Genomic DNA, 9,996 nt, shown 5'->3' on the forward strand with positions numbered 1-9,996 from the left:
CACATACAAATTTTCTGTAGTTCATCTGACCTGACAGGAAAAGCCTCAGAAAGTACTATTTCTTGTGTAGAGTAGGAAAAAGCACTTATAATTTTCCCTTATGATCAGGTTTTTAAGATATATTTCAGTAGAGGGTTTCTTAATGTCCCTAATTGACCAAGCAAGTAAGGAACTTGTCTGTGTTAAGTTCCTAAGGACAGTTGCTTTGTAGTGCCCTAAAGATACAAGGCTTACATCCATACAATATAGATGTACTTACGTCCGTGAAGGTCTTCAACCGTCTGACTAAAAAGCAAAAGCAAAAAAGGCCCCAGCTATGTAGCGTTCTCAAAGCTATTCTGTTCCTAAGATACCAAGGGAAATAAATACAGGATTAATCCACCAGCAGAGAGAGGGAATCAACAATTATAAGCACAGTCCCTCAGAGATTCCACAAAGGTAAGAAATGCTATGAAAATCAAACTGCACAGGAGCTCCAGATGGAGATTGTACCTCAGATTCAACAGGATGCAACTACAAGATGTAAGTACATCTTCCTTTTTTTTGTTATAGTGCTCATGCTTTACCTGTTCAGACAACATTAGTGAGTGCCTTAAGGGCAATCTGGGTCAAATTTTTTGTTTTAGATATTGCTGTCCCACTGAGAGAACATGTTGGCTGTGAGTCAACAAATGATATTGTGATAAGGTATCCCAAAAGAAGTTGCTGACCAGTTCTAACACACCATTTACAGGAATTAGGGGGTATTTTTGCTACAGAAACTGAACTCCGGGCTTGAAAGAAAAGGCTGACCAAAAGGACAAGACATGTCTTAACATAAATACAGCCCGTGGCGTGCCCTGCCTGCCGGCAGCCCGAGGCTGCCCCTAGCCGCGCTGCAGGCGGAAGGGTAGGGGCGGTGGCTTCTCCTTCCCGGCGCCCCACATGAGGAGAGGCGTTAAATAGCGCCAGCGCCGCGTCGGCCGCCACCACTGCCCGCTCGGTAGCTCGCGGAGCCTGGACGAGATCGACCTCTCGGCGCTGCGGGATCCTGCAGGAATCTTTGAACTGGTGGAGCTTGTTGGCAATGGCACCTATGGGCAGGTATATAAGGGTCATCATGTTAAAACAGGCCAGCTTGCTGCTATTAAGGTTATGGACATCACCGGGGATGAAGAGGAAGAGATCAAACAAGAAATTAATATGCTGAAGAAGTATTCTCACCACCGAAATATTGCTACGTATTACGGTGCTTTTATTAAGAAGAACCCACCAGGAACGGATGATCAGCTCTGGCTGGTGATGGAGTTCTGCGGCGCAGGCTCTGTCACTGACCTCATCAAGAACACGAAGGGGAACACCTTGAAGGAGGAGTGGATTGCCTACATCTGCAGAGAGATCTTACGGGGCTTGAGTCATCTACACCAGCACAAAGTAATTCATCGAGACATCAAGGGACAGAATGTATTGCTGACGGAAAATGCAGAAGTTAAACTGGTGGATTTTGGTGTCAGTGCTCAGCTGGACAGAACAGTGGGCAGGAGAAACACCTTCATTGGAACGCCTTACTGGATGGCCCCTGAGGTCATTGCCTGCGATGAAAATCCTGATGCCACTTACGACTTCAAGAGTGACTTGTGGTCTTTGGGGATAACGGCCATTGAAATGGCGGAAGGCGCTCCCCCTCTCTGTGACATGCATCCAATGAGAGCCCTCTTCCTCATACCCCGCAACCCAGCCCCGAGGTTGAAATCAAAAAAGTGGTCTAAAAAGTTTCAGTCCTTCATTGAGAGCTGCCTAGTGAAGAACTATAGCCAGAGACCAACCACAGAGCAGCTGATGAAGCACCCCTTCATCTGAGACCAGCCCAATGAAAGGCAGGCCCGCATCCAGCTCAAGGACCACATTGACAGGACTAAGAAGAAGCGAGGCGAGAAAGATGAGACAGAGTATGAGTACAGTGGAAGTGAGGAGGAGGAGGAGGAAAATGACTCTGGAGAGCCCAGCTCCATCCTAAACCTGCCTGGGGAGTCAACACTGAGACGGGATTTCTTGAGGCTACAGTTTTGGTTTTTTTTTTTTTTCGCAGGGCAACTAAGATGATTAAGGGAGTGGAGCATCTCCCTTATGAGGAAAGGCTGAGGGAGCTGGGTCTCTATAGTTTGGAGAAGAGGAGACTGCGGGGGGACCTTATTAGTGTATATAAATATATAAAGGGGGAGTGTCACGAGGATGGAGCCAGGCTCTTCTCAGTGGCAAACAATGATAGGACAAGGGGTAATGGGTACAAACTGGAACACAAGAGGTTCCACTTCAACTTGAGAAGAAACTTCTTCTCAGTGAGGGTGACAGAACACTGGAACAGGCTGCCCAGGGAGGTTGTGGAGTCTCCTTCTCTGGAGACATTCAAAACCCGCCTGGACACATTCCTATGTAAACTTATTTAGGTGTTCCAGCTCTGGCAGGGGGATTGGACTAGATGATCTTTTGAGGTCCCTTCCAATCTCTAACATACTGTGATACTGTGATACTGTGATTCTGAAATGGAGACATTGTCCAAATCAAAAAGCAAAGAAACAAAATCCGATCAACCAACCAAAAGTTTATGTGACAGACTGTATTAATTTTAGGGACTTTTTTTTTTTTTTTTTTTTTAGTGCAAGTTTTCCCATAAAATAGGGTAAGTACCATAAAAAGTGTTTAAAGTATGCAATGATTTCAGGAGAGAGATATTGTTCTAAAGACAGAAAGGCCTACTAAGTTTTGAGTGTGCCTACAAGCTGAGCTGGGGAAATAACTAGGCTATATGGGAGTGTTAGGACAAGATTTTCAAGTTTCACATGTGAATAAGTGGTTACAGCTGAAAATGTGGGTTTTTTCTGTTGCATATTTTCAGGCATGGTTCAATTCATATTTAAGCACAAAGAGGATGTGAAAATGAAGGAAAGCTAGACATCATAGAATCATAGAACGTTTAGGGTTAGAAGGGACCTTAGAGATCATCTAGTTTTAGCCCTTCTGCCATAGGGATACCTTCCACTAGACCAGTTTCTCAAAGCCCCATATAAAATACTCATACACTCGTACCAGCAGAGTCAAGGTCAGGATTTTTCTGCTGATTTCTGCATTCAAAGCCATCAAAGAAGCAAGCGTCCTGACTGTCTTAAAGGTGTGATAACCCTTACCTGGAGTGGCAAGAGAGCTGATTCCTTTGCTTTCCAAGATGCAGCCTTTCCCTTTCAGTGCTAATGAGGGTAGTTTTCTTGCAGTTTTTACAGTTTGTGCTTGGCTGTTGGCTGTTGGCTGCCTTGTTTATAGTTGTTCTTATCATCATTTAACTTGGGAGAAATTCACGCAGAATTCCTCTGGAAGCTCGTGATAAGAAGCAAGGAAGGAATATCACCATAGCCTGATGGAGACAAAACTGTTTGGGGGCATGTCAGCACCAGGAAACAGATCATTATGCTGAAACTGTACTGCAAGGGCTGTTCTCTTCTACTAATTGTGCCTGACATTCAGGCAGAGTGCATGTAGGATTGGAAACAGCCATGACAAGATACTTACTTGGTCCACAAGGCAGGATAGTCCCGCTGTTTTGGCACTGAGTCTAATGAGCATATGTATTGCCACATTAACATGCTTCTGCTGCTTCCAGGTTCAATGCCAGTGAAGGTCAGCTGCTTCTGCAGTTTTCTTGAAGTGAGCATATGATGCTAGCCAGTTCCTCATTCATGTATTTCTAGGTTAATGCAACTGTATTCTGCAAGAAAATATGTACGCTCCCTGATGTGTATACAGATTCTGAGATGCTGACATGGTGGAAAGATTATTTTTATACTGATATTAAGCAGTAAATAAGGAATATTGTTTAAGCTAACAATTTGGTTAATGACAACTGAAACCAACAAATTTTATATGAAAAAATATTTATAGACACTCTACATTTGCAATGTACATTCCCTTCTTATAACTAACTGAATCATCTGTATATCTCTAGTAAGAAAAATCGTGTAAATCACTCTAATATCTGCTTTGAAAATATTGCAGATGGAAAATCTGCTTCCTTGAATGCAGCTTCCAGCTGCTCAAGTTGCATCAGAGGTATCTAAGCAGTGCCAGACCCTTCATGCCCTACCCTGAGGTCCAGATTAGACTTATTGCTTACAGAAATAAGAGAAGACCTCAGCAAAGCATGTGTCTTGCCTCAAGGACAGCATTCCTTACCAAGTAATGCAAATAATATAAAACCTGACACAATTACAACTTGTTAAATCTGCATTTGTTGTCCTCATATCGGTAGTTCAAAGAGACCATCTTTCTGTGGCTATGCCAGAGCAGTCAGTCAGACTAAGGCAACTGGGAGGGAATCTGTAGATCCCAGGTTGGTATATAGGTAAAGTGGATAAACAGTGTAGCTCAGTACCATATGTTTCTAAAATGCAGTTTTGGTGAAGAGAGATGGTTGTCTTCTGGTGATTCAGTTAAAGCAACTTCATAAGGTCTTTAGGAGATGCTAAGCTTTAACCCAGTGAGAATCAGGCTCCTCCATCTATATTCTGAAACCACTAGTCACTTCTCAAAATCTTAGTTGATCTTCTTTTCCTTTCTACACATGTTAACACATATGTTAGTTGTCATTAACGAAATATTTGAACATAAATAGTCACTGAATTTATAAGACTCGTTTTGAACAGAACAATGCAATGGACAGAGTAACCACCTGCCATATCATATGTAGATTTGGAAATACAAGTTAGTGCTTGAAATATCTTTGATATATACATACATTATGTAATTTTGTTGTACACTTAACAGAGCAATCGTTGCATAAATACTGAATAGATCACACTGTGGGACAGACACATTAAGGCTAGAGCTGATCCCAGAAATGGGAATTATAAACATCTAAGTTTTGTTTTCTTTTGCTGATCCTAAGGGAAGGTGCCCCAATTCAGCTTTTCCAACTGAGTCTCACCCATCACTTCCGAGTCACAGAATACAAAAGACTTTGTATGCATAGAGATCTTCCATTTGGGGATGAATAAATCATCTAACACTCCATAAAGACACCCAGCTTTTATGAAACAAGTTCCAAACTGAGACAGCCAAAATTAAAAGCTTAGCCTGAAGATTTCTTTCTATTCTTACCTCAATGGAAAGGATAATGATTGATCTACCTGGCAAAGTTGCTTTTTATGGAGTAATTAGTTTTTGAAAGGACTGCTGAATATGGAAAAAAAACAATGTAAAATGATATGTGTCATTATTAAAAGAAAATCAGTTACAACTCTAGAGCTCTCTGGAAGCTTAATAGTTATTGTTGAACTCAAGTACATATTCACAATCAGTTATGCCTTAAGAGAATGTCAACTTTAAAGGGAAAAGTACAGATTTTAAACACCACTTTACATATCAATTTTTCAATAAGAGTTAAGGAGCCTCACTACATAATAAATCCCAGACACAAGGAAGAATAACAATTCTAATATTAAAACTACTAATGATTGCTGGTGACAAATGGTATGCAGGCTTATTATTTCAAGTAATTGTCCATGACTACTTAACCAAATTTTCAAACAAATGTGTTTGGCTCCACTTGTGTCTCTTTCCACTCCTGCTGATCTGGCATAAACATTTATGGAGAGTAAATATTAAACTCTGTGCAAAGAGTCGCAGAAACTGAATGCAAAAGGCCTAATTCTCTGGTGGTGTAATTGTGGAATTTTGCCAGCACAGAAATTTGGCTGTATGCATGCACACACAAGCAGTTGGCTGCTAGTTCTTGTGCGCACAGCCAAATGCAAAACAGAAACAATAACACGTAACTTAGCCAGGCTCTCACAAGTAAACAGCACGTTCTGACTACAAATAGCAAATAATCACATAGGTACGTGATTAATACAGAGTAAAATTCAGTCACATTCCAAAAATACTTTTGTGAAACAAAGGCATTAATGGAAATCTATTAAGAGGCTATATTTGACAGATTAATTATTCATTGTGCAGTACTCTTTTATGTGTAGAGCTGGGGTTAGCAATAAAGCAAGGAAGAGTTACAATGTACTACAGCAATGCAGAGCAGTTCTTCAGCAAAACAAGCAAATACAACAGTAAGGTAAATAAAGAGAACAATGAAAATGCAGGGTGCTGCTGAAGATGTAAGCTGTGTTTAGTCCAAATTCAGCAGGATTTAAAAAGTGAAGGCATCTTCTGTAAGCAAAATGTAGCTGAGAATATGATGCAGTTGTAGAACTCCGTATTCATGGAGAACTTTATATCTTTTTTTGAAAACAGGAATAAAAAGTATTTCAAGCATACTCTGGACCTGTGTAAAATTCAGTTAGTAGTCTCTGTCACAGCTGAACTGTTGGGAAGCAAAGCATTAAAAATCCCACAGGGCAACAATGCTTAACATCCTTCTTTTTTCCAACTAGTGTGCTGGTGTTAGATGAGCCATTGAGCCTACATTGATGCTATTAATACATCAGAGATACAAAGCTGAAACACTCTGCAGACATTTGGAGTTCAGATGTGGCTTTGCCACTATTCAGTCACCTAAATTTGCCTCTTTCTAGTGACCGCTGTTTCCACAGGCAACCACCTCACAATACTGTCATCAGCAAGATGAATTAGCACGTCCATTTGGAATTTGCATGCACAAAGAGATCCCATTTATCTTTAAAAGGTACAGAAAAACAAATATTTTAAAACTATTTTCTTTTCGGAAAACCACTTACTTGGCCCTTGTTTTACATGAGCACTCCTCTTTCACATACATTTTGCAGATCTTTTAAGATGCAACAGATTCAGGAAGGACTTCCAGGCTGAGGTCTCTGAGATCACAGGATAGAATAACTTGGCCATCTCTGCAGACTAAACTATCTATTCCTAATTTTTAAAAATTATTTGTCATCTTCTTTCTTCCTCCTTTGTATTTTCTGGAACAGGATGCTCTCCTGTTTTACACGTTATTTCTTCAATATAAAAGAGCAGAATGCCTCAGCTGAGATTAGGCTGGTTTACTGTATTTTACAGTTTAGTCAATTCTGAAAACAAAAGCTAATAATTAGCAAGCTTGCACTAGACAGCTAGAGCTGTCTGAGACATAGCTGAGAGAGAGAAACATTTCCTGGAGCAACTTGGTCATACAGAGCTGAGTAGCCTTTGTTCACTTCAGAATATTCTGTTTTTCCTAAAGACATTTATTGATACATAATGCCGTGGAGCCAAGGTCTTTGTTTCCTACACGATGCCTCTGTTCCTCCAGGAGCAAGGAGAGCAATCTGGTATGACCTGTTTTCATTGTACGTATTAAAGAAGAAATAATAATCCATCTTTCCCTATTTAATCTACACTTTCTGATAACATGATCATCTGATCATCTACCAAAGATATTTACATTCTACAAGATCAGTAGGGAGGTTTTGGAAACATTGCTTTCTGAAGTGACTTTTCTGCTATCCTTTTCTTGTCAAATTGTACATTACCCTCCAGTGATGAACAATAGTCTATACTGTTGCTCAACATGTACAACAGGAGCGGGGAGTAATGATGAATTTGGATCATTCTGATAGACCAAACTGAATTCCTTAGGCTTTGTGAACAATAGGCTCTTGTGCAGGCAGTGACAGATATCTGAAAGCAGAAAACGAAATCCTGTTTTAAAGAGTATCCATTGCCTATAGACAAGGGACTTTCAAACCAAAGTTTTGCTACTAAGCCAAAGTGGGCTTCTATAGTTAGGCAGTGTACTTACTTCTTTCGTTTACTTTTGTAAACAAAATTAGTGAGGCTATTATTAGGAATATTTAGGCAGCTGCTGTAGGTTTGAACAGATTTATTTCAAAACAGACAAATTTGAACAAAAAGCATAAATTATTAATAAATTTAGAACAAATGTAACATAAGACTCAGCAGAACTTAGCAAAAAAAAAAATAGAACTCAAAACATTACTTCAGGGGTAAAAATTTAACAAATCTATCTATTTTATGTGCCGCCAAATAAAAGGTTTCCCTCAAAAGAGGTTTTATGATAAGAGAATTTTATGGTAAGTAAAAAGATACACTGCAATCAGATTTTCATACCTGCCCACAATCAGACTGAGTGGAAAGAAATTTTTTGCACCTGAAAGATAAATAAATTCTGGCACAACGTTTCAAAAGATGTGATGGAGTCCCTATCATTTTAAATCAGGACTGAACAAAAATATTCTGTTCTCAATATATAGACATGTCTCAAAATTTATTCAGTAAAGTTGTCCACCTGATATTGTATTAAAAATGAGACTAATTTCTGTAATGGACTTCTCAGACCTCTAAACCTCTAAAGATAAGTCTAAATTACTATGTATTTTATTCTATACCAAACCATAAGCTATACCAGCTTCTGATAACATGCATGTAGTGAAGTATTTATTGATAGATTTTGTAATATTAGTGTATTTTTAGAAATTTAGAAGCAGAACCATAAACTTTTTATATGTGGTAACTCAATTCTTTACTTTCTGTAAAAGCTAGAGGTCATGCTATAGAATTTACTGTTTCGAAGATCGGCTATTTGACATTCCTTATGCATAGACACCTATCTAGTGTTCCTTAAAATGCATCTTTCTTATGGAAAACATTTGATATCTGGGTATCTGTTATCAATTTAAGACTGAAATAAATGAAATTTAAAAGAAAATTAAATGTCTTATTCCAGCTCTTTTTTTCTGAAAAAAAAAAAAAAAAAGAAGTTTAATTCATTAGGAAAACCACCAAGCAAAACCTCACACCTTTTATGCATATGAATATGGATGATAACAGGATGCATTAAAACCTCATGTTATGCATCCATATTTGGACTATAACACTAAAAAACAACTAAATATTTTACACTGACACAAATGTACATATACATGCATATATGTACACATGTACAAATACATACATATATGCATATGCATAATATATTCTTGTACTACAGATTTGTCTATGTCTCAACAAGTCATTCTCAAACAATGCCAAAAAATGTCATCAGTTTCTCCCTTGCTTCTTTTTATTCTCACCACCTGATGATGGCTGAGGAGTTGCTTGTTGTTGTTGTTTTTATAATCTTTGACACAACACCAGAGTATTTCAAAAATATGCTTATTTTGGAAAATTTATCAGAATTTCCCAAATGTTGGGCAGCTGTTAAAAATCCAAGCAACCATACAAAAAAAAAAAAAAACAACCCAGAAACATTTGACTTCAAAATTCATAAAGGCCTTATTGCAGTTCCTGTAGGATGCATTGAGCTCATATATTTTCGTACTGAAGAAACAGGGTCCCTTTGCAGAAATAATGAACTTTTTTTCAGGACTAAACAAATAAAGGTCTATATCTGAAATGCAGATCAAAAGCTTAGAGTGAAACTAACAGCACTGTAATAAAATAGTGAAATAATGCTCTCAATTTTATTCATATGAAACCTGTCATACGACAAATTTATAAAACATGGCAGTGTTATCTTGAAATTTGTCAACATGTGACAAAATTCATAGACTCATAGAATCATAGAATAGTTAGGGTTGGAAAGGACCTTAAGATCATCTAGTTCCAACCACCCTGACATGGGAAGGGACACCCCACACTAAACCATATCACCCAAGGCCTCATCCAACCTGGCCTTGAGCACCGCCAGGGATGGAGCATTCACAACTTCCCTGAGCAACCCATTCCAGTGCCTCACCACCCTCTCAGTAAAGAATTTCTTCTTTATATCCAATCTAAACTTCCCCTGTTTAAGTTTGAACCCATTACCCCTTGCCCTGTCACTACAGTCCCTGATGAAGAGTCCATCCCCAGCATCCTTGTAGGCCCCCTTCAGATACTGGAAGGCTGCTATGAGGTCTCCACGCAGCCTTCTCTTCTCCACGCTCAATAGCCCCAACTTTCTCAGCCTGTCTCCATACGTGAGGTGCTCCAGTCCCCTGATCATCCTCGTGGCCCTCTTCTGGACTTGTTCCAACAGTTCCATGTCCTTTTTATGTTGAG

The 9,996-nt window shown here is 39.2% G+C and overlaps 1 pseudogene across 1 annotated transcript; it reads left to right on the forward strand.

The window, feature by feature from the left end:
• The first annotated feature begins 479 nt into the window (after nt 1-479).
• Nucleotides 480-2,996, forward strand: LOC308220100 (traf2 and NCK-interacting protein kinase pseudogene; annotated as a pseudogene). The gene is made up of 3 exons: nt 480-522; nt 627-687; nt 987-2,996. The product of its transcript is annotated as a traf2 and NCK-interacting protein kinase pseudogene (transcript).
• Nucleotides 2,997-9,996: the final 7,000 nt, after the last annotated feature.

This window comes from Psittacula echo (assembly GCF_963264785.1).
Source record: "Psittacula echo genome assembly, chromosome: 4".
Classification (NCBI taxonomy): domain Eukaryota; kingdom Metazoa; phylum Chordata; class Aves; order Psittaciformes; family Psittacidae; genus Psittacula; species Psittacula echo.